Below are 11,219 nucleotides of genomic sequence, written 5' to 3'. Positions count from 1 at the left end.
GGAGTTATTGAACCAAAAGAGTGAGATATAAATTGCTTTTAGATGGAAGAAAATCATCGTACTAAGAGCAAAAAACAGCAATATTTTTTTTACTATGTTGATCTTTCTTATAGCACATATAAAAAAATAATCATTGCATTGGTCCAGATTTTGTTTACTTAATGGGTACATTATTTGCTCTACATGAGACATAGTTGATCAAGGAGCTTAAAAATATAAACTAAAGAATACATAACAGATATAGTGGCATATTTATGCTTTGCTCCGGCAGTATATGTCATTATAATGTTACACAAAAAACTGTTACATCATGCAAATTAATTTTAACAACTTGCAGGAAAAATATAAACAGGGAAGGAAAGTGAAACATATGGATTTATCGAACAGTATTTAAGATTAAAAGTCTATTAAATAATAAAAAATAGAAGCAGAGCAAACATTGACCTCCAGAACATCAGAGATTGGTTCAGATGGCATGGAAAAGTATGCATATCCTGCTGACCGATCACACCGTGTGTGGTCCTTGTCAGGATCGGGAAATAACGGTAAAATCCACTGTCAATCCATTGTATAAATAATGGACAATAATTTGTATAAAAAACGTCAGTGAGCATTTGACTCAATTATTAATTGTATTTGCTGACAAGCAGGGTCTTTGTATCGATAATTGAACTAACAAATGATGACTTTCAACGAGACTGCTGATATCCTTGTTTCATCCACTTATTTGTCAATAATTTACCTTGTTTTTAAAATCACTCATACGTATAGCATGCTCTTGTGTATCAATTCAGTTTAGATATATAAACTCCATATGCCAGTGATGAAGGTATATTGCTGCACAAGTAAGGGATGTTGGCGATAGAAAAATTACGTGTAAAGTCATCACGTTTATCATGGAGCTTATTTGATAGATGACTATTATCGTGTTTTTAAAGTAAAATATCTAAGTATGAAACAATTGTGTCAGACTCTGTGTATTTTCTTTTATCTCAAGCACACCAGGATACATCGTTTAACGTAACTCGAGCTCAAGTACAAGGTAATGCAAAAATGCAGGTACGATAAGTCTTCTCAGGGGATATTATACACAAATCCACTGGGTGTGAGTAGGATAGCTCTTTTATCAAACCCACGACAGAGAACTATTCCCCGAGGGCTTGCCCGAGGGGAATAATTTCTGTCAAGGGTTTGATGAAAGAGCTATCCCACTCACACCCAATGGATAAGCGTTTTATTATACTGATGTATAATATAATTTCTGAGGTTTGAATTTCTTTGGCGTAAGATAATACTGCAAGAATAATATGAAATCCTTATGACGTCACAATGCTACTGAAATCATTATGACATCACCAGTCGATAGTTTTAACGCTGGAAATCAAAATTGGAGGCAAAAATTGCATGAAAATTTTCCGAGGGTGGATAGCAAAAACTATATCCCGGGGTATAGGTTTGCTATGCGTGAACTATAAAAGATAGCTATTTTACCTTCTGAACTTTATATAAGAAACATTTTAACAGAAGTATAATAATGCAATGTACTCTGTGTATGCACTTCTCTGAACTACAAATGTATGACTCATAATTGAAAATGTCACTGCAAACTTGAGCTGTTAGGATGGGAAGAGAGTCATAAACCTTGCATCTTATTTCAATCTGCATTTAAAGATGCAGAAAGCTAGTTTGAAATAAACGTGTTAAGATGACTTTTCTTTATTACTTTTGTGTATACGTGTTCAAAATACATACGTAAAATATATGTTTGACACTTACCCTTTTTTATACCCGTGGATAGAGGCAGAATTCATAATATATGTGTTAAAGAGCCTTGCAGAAGTGATCAATGTGGATTTATTTAATATTTGTTGTGAAATCTGTGAGAGGAGTATCCCTTCTTACTGAATCTTGCTTGGGAAAAAATGTATGATGACTTTGTTTTAAAAATGATGACGATATTTACCGGGAAATACACTCTGATTTGCCAGAAAGCTTAAGTTAATTAAGGAATGTTTTTTAGTTTTTGTGTGAGTTATTGGTGTGTGAATCACACAGACTTGTCACGTAGGCATATTTCATGAAGCGTGCTAGCGCTTCATAAAAATTTGCTTACGTGCAAGTCTGTGTGATTCTCACACCAATAATTCACACTAAACTTAAAACATTCCTTATATTTACATTTTACATGTTTGGAAGCAACTAAAATATACTCAATATTTGAATTTCTCCCTGCCCTATGTTGTTGCATTTTTACTCATTGTGGACTCACGTGAACACAAGTTTCTCCATGTCTACGCGTGAGTATACACGAAAATGGTTTTCAAATCAATTTCACAGTTGGCTTTGTAGAAAAACACAGCGAATGTAAATATTTCAAAATATTATGTACCAGAATAAAAGTATAACTTTTATTAAGCGCATTTCGGGTTCACAAGGATGCGACGAGTTTATTTACATGATAAAATATTAATAATGATTGTATTCATCGGCTGTGCTGTAGCAATTTGTGTGAAACACATCGAAAAAGAAGAAATAATCATAATGTGATTGATTCCAGAGAACTCTCTGCGTGAATTTTGCGTATTAAAGTACATAACTTAAAAATCAAGATCAACTTTGCAATGAAGTGTTATGTTTTAAATGCATTTAAAGACCCGGGAAGCCTTAACAATTCTGCGAAACAAACACAATTCTTTATTAAATAATTACCTGTTATAAAAGGAGGTTCATGTAATCCAAGAAAGGATGAACCCTGATATGATAATTGAAATATAATGCTGAATACTCTCAGCACTAAGCTAACTAAATGGTAACCCCGCCTTCAATATGATTATAATCTCAAAAAGTGCATGTTTTCTCTAAGAAGTGTCGGATCAAATTGTAAAATAAAAAATGCTCATTGGCATTATGTAACAAGAATCTATGAAAGTTTCATTAAATTTTACTAAGCAGTATGGGATCAATTCCGGATAAGAGATGATTGCCCTTCAATATTATAAAAAGAATGAAAAGTCAATTTGTCGCTTAAGAGGTGCATAAATGCACTTTTTAACAAATACCATGAAAAGGTTTCTTGGTAAGGAAGGGGTTACGGATAAAAGAAGGGTATCCAAAAGTGAAACAGACTGACGGACAGATCTAGATAGACAGTCGGCCGGACGGCCACCACGATCAATACTAGTATACAATGCACCCACCAACTTTTCAAGCCGAGAATATAACTAGACGTACTCTAAGCACAGACCATTAGATTATAATGGCAAAGTCTATGTTTGGCTCAGAGAGACCCGAAATTAGTGTCTGTTCAAAAATTAAAAAAAAACGAGATGCACAACAATTGCATTATGTAGTAAAGATTCCTTGTATGACTGATTTAAAAGTTCCTGCACTAAATAAAATTAATTATAATGTGATATATATAATATAATTATATGTTGGTATTCTGAAAATCTAAAAATTACATAAAGGTACTATTTCGAAAACTTGACGATTTTTGTCATTTTTAAAGTGTTTAATTATTTTGTTGCAAAGTTCAGATTATAAGTAAATTATTTTAAAAAATTCTTACATCTATGTTAATTTTATAATTTCTCTTACTATCCCGGACCTTTCTGAAAAGGATATAAATGTATATCGTCCATAAAATAAGGATTTGGAACTTCATATGATACTCGGTATTAAAAAAATTATTTTCACCCTTTTACTCTTGTTAACAATTTTGCCCTGTTTTAAATTTAGTTAATGACTTTATATTTCAGAAATGATATTTTTTTTTTAGAAAATAAAACGTTCAGTAAAGTATATTGTCAATAATTGCAACATTTGGATTTTTTTTTATTAATGAAAAAGAGAATTTTAAGTTATTTAACCATAGCATATGTGCAAGTTTTCTTTGAAATATGATGTAAAGGGTCTTCAAACACATTGTTGCAAGGTAAATAAATCAGTTTTTTACTTTCGGTAATTGAGTTTAAAATTCAACAAAATCATAAAACCAGCTTTTGGAAAACAGAAGGTCATAAGAACGTGAGTGAGGACATTGCGTCTGAAGAAAGTATAAACCTTTCCTAAGAAATAGTGAGGATATCTGTTGTAGTGTATATACGTCGTACATGAATAATTGTAAATATTCGCTATATTTACATGAATATAAAAAAACATATAGGAGATTAATAATTAAAAAGCTTAATTCAAGAATAGTGTATACAAAGAAGATTTCGCCTAGGTTTTATTTTCGCCTTTCTTACAGGTGGACTAATTTAAAAGGGACAAATTCAAAGGATGCAACATCAAAACGAGAAAAAAAGTTCAACATTCATTTATTAAACACATTGAAATACATGTATATGATAAGGATAAATGTCAAGTTCTATCACTTCATTGTTGTTTTTATTGAAAAATCAAATGAACTTTCCATCAGATGCATAGTCGATACCAGACTCTAAAAAGACTCTAATGTTGCATATCAAAATAATATGTAAAATCAAAATTATTAGATATGAAATACAAGGAGATAACACACAGTATCAAGTTTATATGTATGTAAGACCATGCATTATATAAACAATGGGACAACATCAATGCTAGGAAAATGTTTAAAAGAAACCCAATTGACAACAGCATTCTGTTAAGACACACTGGCGCTTTTCTTCAAATAATGATATAATAAAACAAACTGAATTGAATCTTTTTTCCACGGCATGAATTGTTTCATCTTTTGACTCTTAAAATGTTTTTGTCCCAATGTTTTTTCACTCATATGCAGTTATACTGGGTCATCTAACAAAAAATGCTTGGTTACCCTCTCCCGACTGACTAACTAAAATTAGTCCGACTCAATTTTTGTTTTACATTCCAGAACATTTTTTATTCCTCTTTTTTCGTCAGCAATATGCTGAAATTTTATGGATAAAAGACTTTTCCACCTCCTGTAAACGTATTATATTTGGCGTGTACGATGTTTGGCGGAAATTCAATTTTTCAAAAAGGTAGTGTAGATTTGATTTAGCGCTGTCTGAATTTGCTAGTTTTAAATTTTAAAGTTACATACAAAACATTTAGCGATGTACTTGAATTAGCGGACTCTGCTTTCTGCAAAAATCGCTTAATAGAATACACCACTAAATGTAATACGTTTACAGTATCTACATGACTGTACCGACAATAAATTTACACTGAGTCGGGTTTGTTAAACATACATTATTTTAAAGATTTACCTCTTGACTTATATTTTTGTTTAATTTTCTTTTTAAAAAAAAGAAACTCTTAACAGCATTATAAACCCATTTTAACTATTATGTCGGTTAATATAACCATAGTCCATCTACTAGTAATGTCAACGACCGTAAAATCACTATGGTAACCCGCTCCCTCTGTGACCTCTAGCAGAACCTTATAGAGTTGCTATGACGTTGTAATGCGACAATGGTTCTTTAATTTCCAGCTAATTACTTTATCTTGAGATCTTGCTGCTGGAACGTCCTTGCTGTAAAATTACAATAAAAATCAGAATAAAATCAATAATACATAAATTCTACAAAATCAGTCTTACAAACATGTAACATTCTTCATTGTGTGGATAACCAAGTATATTACAAAATATTTAAGTGTCAAGTATCGGAATTCCTTAAAAAAATCGATTGGAATATCAATCCAAATTCCCTTTTCCATATAGACAAGGCGCTTTCCACGAAATACAAAAAAGAACTACAGTAGAAAAATGGTCATCAGCTCTGTTAAGGAGAGAATTATGGGACCACATTTCAAAGTTTTAATATGTTTTTCCCTCTGCTGATTCAGGGTATAAAAATTGGGACAGAGGGTAGCTGAGAATTTACCCTTTACAATTACAACATATAAATTGACAGAATAAGAAAGGTGAGAAAAATATGAAAGAAAGAATTCTTGAAATAAAAAGTTCGTATCGGTTAATTTTTAGCCAGTCAATCGGAAGCAAGCAAACAACCATTTTTTTTTAAAGAAAGCATTTGTAAATAAATATTTTTCTAAAGTATATTTCTTACGAGAATGACTTTCAAAGACTTGCGGTATCTCTGCCAAAAATGTGGTACCAGAAAGTTAAACACTTAGGCTGGGTATTGAAAAAGTCCGAGGACATCAGAACGGCTTGTCACTTTTCCGTTGGTCAGATGCCTACCAGGACCTGTCATTGAAATAACGTATTCTAGTTTTAAAGAAACGTTGAAATTGGCCGAAATTTATAAACACGTAAGAACTATTTAGCAAAATAAATTTCAAAGTCTGTCTTTTTCAGTTTCATCGTGATTAATTGGAACCATTTGCTAAGTTAGAAAACCTTGTATAATATTTTTACAACATTACTTACCTCCACCTATTTTGTGGTCATGCAAAGGAGACCTGTCACCGTTGGTGAGCCCATGATGATGTAATACGTAAGAGTTATCTCCTTTGTTCTGTATCTAGGTACAAAGGTCTTGTCATGAATATATGAACACCTTAAAAATAATGAATCAAAAAGGGAACCTCAGCTGACACAAAACAATTTTCATATATTCCTTTCATTGTGACAATTTGTCGAAGAAAATAAAGATAAAAAGGGAATAGAGTAAAATTATTACACGAGGAAAATTAGGACAAATAACTTTTGAAACTAGATGAAATAAGAACCGAAAAAACTAAAGAACCGAAAAAAAACCCCGAAAATTCGAGTACTTGACTATCGTTCGATCATACCGACTATCGACTAAAATTTCTTTAGTAGGTTATTCGTTAAAAATGTAATTCATCAAAGTAATCTTAAATTCAATGCAATCAACTTATATTTGCCCTTTTCATTTATTTAAAGATCAATATTTTCGTATGAAAAATTAAGGGTATGGTTTAACTGTTCAAAGGAAATAATTGTACGTCGATGTAAGTTCGGCAAACATGTGTTCAAAGTATTTTTGGTATAGTAAAAAAACAGTGTTATCAAGATTATGTGAAACAGAACTTGTATTTTGCAGTGTAACATCAAACATGATGTATCATATGCCGAATCAGTTAAACATATACATAGTCTTCAAGTGAAATTTTCCTAAAGTTAGTTCGCCGCAAAAATGCCAAAAAAAGCAAAGTTGGAAAGAAAATCAAACATGATTATTAATAATCGTTTACCTCTTACTGTTTTAAAAGGAGAGGGCAATTGTTTACTTTTGTAGATTCAAACTAAGATCTGACATGATATAACTATTCAGAAAGAATATTAATTAAACACTTGTATTACAAAATTTTAAATACATGTAAACGGCGGTCAGTTTTGAACGTAATTAAGCCATCTTTTTCCGATATTAATTTAATGCAATCATTGATTGTTTGCACTAAATTTCATAATTAAAATTTATTCCAAGCTCTCGCTTTGTTTTTATAAGGGACACGCTTTAATTGATTACCAGTCAAATATCATAGACAGACACGTAGAAATGGCTTCAAGTATGAGGTACATGTGCTACCGTTATGTAAAAAAGGACAAATGCGAGTGTTTGATATACTGCATTTAGATAAAATATGCAGCTAATATATTAATTTTGAAATTAAATACATTGGATACATATTGATATACAGTTTTTATTGTACTACGTAAATGTTTACGATTCAGAAATCGGTTGTATAATAGTGATAGCGTCAGTTAAATACTGTAAACTAGTCTGTAAAACGACAAACAATGAAAATGACATGAGAAATTAATTTAAATTCTCAGAGCGGCCCCAAAGCAGTCATGGGGGACTGCTTTATTGGGACTGCTTAGGTGCCAGGTTGGGTCTGGGTGGTTCTGTACCCTGTTTACATAATCTGGAGTTTTTAAAGCAATGTTGTTCAAGCACCATTTTCTATGAAGAAAATTTTGCAATTTTGTTGTTAGCAACTATCAAAAACAAGAATAATGAGTTGATAGGGAACATAAATCTTTCGTTTCTAAAAATAATATAACTGTATTACCTGAACTTTCAGGAGGTCGGCCTTCGTCATCTTTAGGGAATACAACTGATTCTTTTTAACGTACCTTCTTTGATAGAAAAGAAATCTGGAAGGTCCTTGATTTTTAATATGAAAAACGACACAGCATTGTACAAAGACCAGACTTTATTCTTCTTCACTTGTTTCACAGTTGTCTATCAGTAGATCTAGGACCACAGATTCCTGATGCAATTCCTGACTGAGAGACAGGGACCGGAAGTAGAGGTACAGGTTCAGAGACGTAAACAACAGGTATTCGAATGCTTCACATATCCAGACAAATTGACTAGGAACCAAAGTGTCCGGATAAATGAGGCTGCACTATATATTTTTATAAAGGGGCTTTATTAAGGGTTAAAAGAAATGTTTATTTAATATTAAAAAATAAACCCTTATAGGTCTTACGCAAGGAAATAGCCAATCAAAATGAACTTAGTCAATTGAAGTTCCATATATAGAGAATTTTTTTTTCTTTTTTCATTTTTGGCAATTTGTTTTATGCTTACAGTATTAAAATTGGACTCATGTACTAGGAATATAATTTCTTTAGCAGAATTATCCCACTGAATTAAAAGGAACTCTTTTTTCAGGTGCGCACGATGCAACTTCCTGGATGGTGTGTAGGCTGTTTGTCAACATGTGAATCCCACGTGCATTTCGGGGTAGGTATGTTTACTGTCGATTTTCTTTCTTAAAAGCAGTATTAGGCATATTTTTTCTGATCTCAAATTTTTGTTTAAGCATGAATCTTTATTTTCTCTTTCATGAATTTTCTGCTGAGAGTCTAATAAATTAAATAATTTAATTCAAGCTTTATAGTAATATATAGTGAAATTTATTTCCTTGTGTGAGACCTTAAATGTGGATAATTGATTTCAAATTATAAAATCCATTTAGAATAAAGATTTCTTCTCAGATTAAAATAAGATAAGATTGAATAAGAACCATCATCAAACATAGATTTCAATATAACAAGATTATAAAAAATAAATTTTAATTACAAAAAAGCAGTAATTTAACAAACAAATTATTCTAGGAAACAAACACACACATATACACACACCCATGATGAAATAAATTTTTTTACAAGGTACTTGTAACTAAGTGGATTATTAAAAGTAGTTGGTAGACATATTTTTAACGTCATTAGATATAGTGTATCTATTGTAGCGCATTTTAATTATTACTATTATTATTATTAAAATTATCAAAGACTAAAGAGAGCAAAAATGAGGTCACAGAGCAGTTCAAAATTAAGTGATTGAGAAACTTTTAAACTCTTATAATGTTTTATTCATATCCCCTCTAATAAAAGGCGCTTAAGCAAAATAAGATTTTTTTTTAAATTAACTGTTGTTCAATTATTTCAGATGCTAAATTCTTATGTTAAAAATTGCTTCGTTTATAAGATATCAATTTCTAAAGACAGAGAGACTTCATTAGAAAAAAAAGATGACGCCGAATGACGTCACCGAGCAGAGAGTAGCCATAAAATTAATATTTCCAATCAGGAAACCTCTAAACAAACTCTGAAAATGCTGGAGGAATCAGGAATAGAATTTAAAAAATAAACTGTGCATTTTAATAAAATTGAATAGACGATTTTGATTGGTAGAGTCTTTAACTCGGACTATGAATGGTCTTCGAAGAGACAAATTAGGAACAAAATAGGAACGTCATTCAACGTGATGTACTTTCTGTTGCGGAACTTATGAAGGATGGGTTCCGCTGTAGAGAATTTAAAATCATTGACAATGTTAGCAATTGCATGCAAAATAACTAGTATGTATCAAATGATATGGATACGTTTTTATGAATGGGAATGGCGCTATAAACTGTGTATAATTGAAAAGTGAGTAACTTTTGCCTCGGCGTTGATTTTGAATTTACAGTGTTGTTAACCGTGATCCGTGGTGACAAAACATGTTGCTTTTTAAGATTGACTGAAATGAATTCCATGTAACCAAATTGAAATTGAATAAAACATCACGTAATTAACAAATTAAATGTTTGGGCATATGAAAATATTGTGTTTTTAAATCTTGTTAAGGTAGACCCGTACTTTCAAAATTTTCTGTCAAACTGATCATTTTTTAACTTGAATACCTTGAATAACTTATGAACTAACTAAAACACCCATAAAAGACATATCTTTGCAGGTTTAATTTAATACATCATGTCTCAGAGTGCATACCTCTAAAAATTAGACAGCCAAAATTAAACATAAAGAAGTGTGATATCATATTTCATTGAGCTATGCACCAAATCACATCAAATTTATATTAAAACTTATGAAAACAAAAAACATTCGTTTGCCAGGAGAATATTTGAAATCTTTCCTGGAAAACATTAACAAATTGATGTTGAATCTGTCCACGTTTTTAAGAATAAAATCTCAAAATATCATTCTCAAAATCAAATTCTCAAAATCTAAATTGTTTATATGCCATTTTTTCTTTAAAATTAGTAAGAATTATATCTGTGGTTAACAAAAACACAATCTTTATTATGATTGACCAGAAAAAATTAACAAAACAGCCCTTTGAACACGTATACCCCCATTTTTGGATTATCAAGTTTTTCAATCATTTTTTACAAAATTCAAAACGAAAGTAAAATTTAAAAAGATGATATAGGCCTAAAATCTATAAAAATAGATCTCAAGTTAGTTTGTTTAAAAAAAAATAAAAGGGGTTTAGGTTCATAAAGGCAATTAAGGATTTTGTGTCTGTGTATGTGCTAAAAGCATATAAATCCTATGGACAAAGTGTAAAGTGTTATTTTCCATAAATAGTATATATTAAATGCTTTGCATTCAAATCAACACTATAATTAATAAATATATACATATTAAATTATTTTCAAGCAACCAAAATATTTTATTACAAAAAAGTGATAATTTGAATTTTATATTGGTGTGTAAAATTAAAACCGGATCCGTAAAAGTATGGACCTACCTTAAAATAATATGATGATGAGGTATATCGTTTACGTATTTCTTGAATCACGCTCGTATATATATGTACTTGTGCTGCTCTGAACATATAATTGGTGTTTGTTTCTTTCAATCAAAATTGATGCTACGTTTGGAACTTTTATTCTCAATTAACTTTGTCCCTCAATGATCAATTCCAACAGCGTAAATATCAACTATTTAGAGACATACACTCCAGAATATTTACAGTAACATTTTCCTATATATCATATTTAAACACGATGAACAATTACGAATTGAAAATAAA

The sequence above is a fragment of the Saccostrea cucullata genome, unplaced genomic scaffold (assembly GCF_032062105.1).
Source record: "Saccostrea cucullata isolate Sc308-1 unplaced genomic scaffold, CSIRO_AGI_Scuc_v1 ctg2118, whole genome shotgun sequence".
Taxonomy (NCBI): Eukaryota; Metazoa; Mollusca; class Bivalvia; order Ostreida; family Ostreidae; genus Saccostrea; species Saccostrea cuccullata.
The sequence above is the reverse complement of the archived record's forward strand: the minus strand, read 5'-3'. Positions refer to the sequence as shown.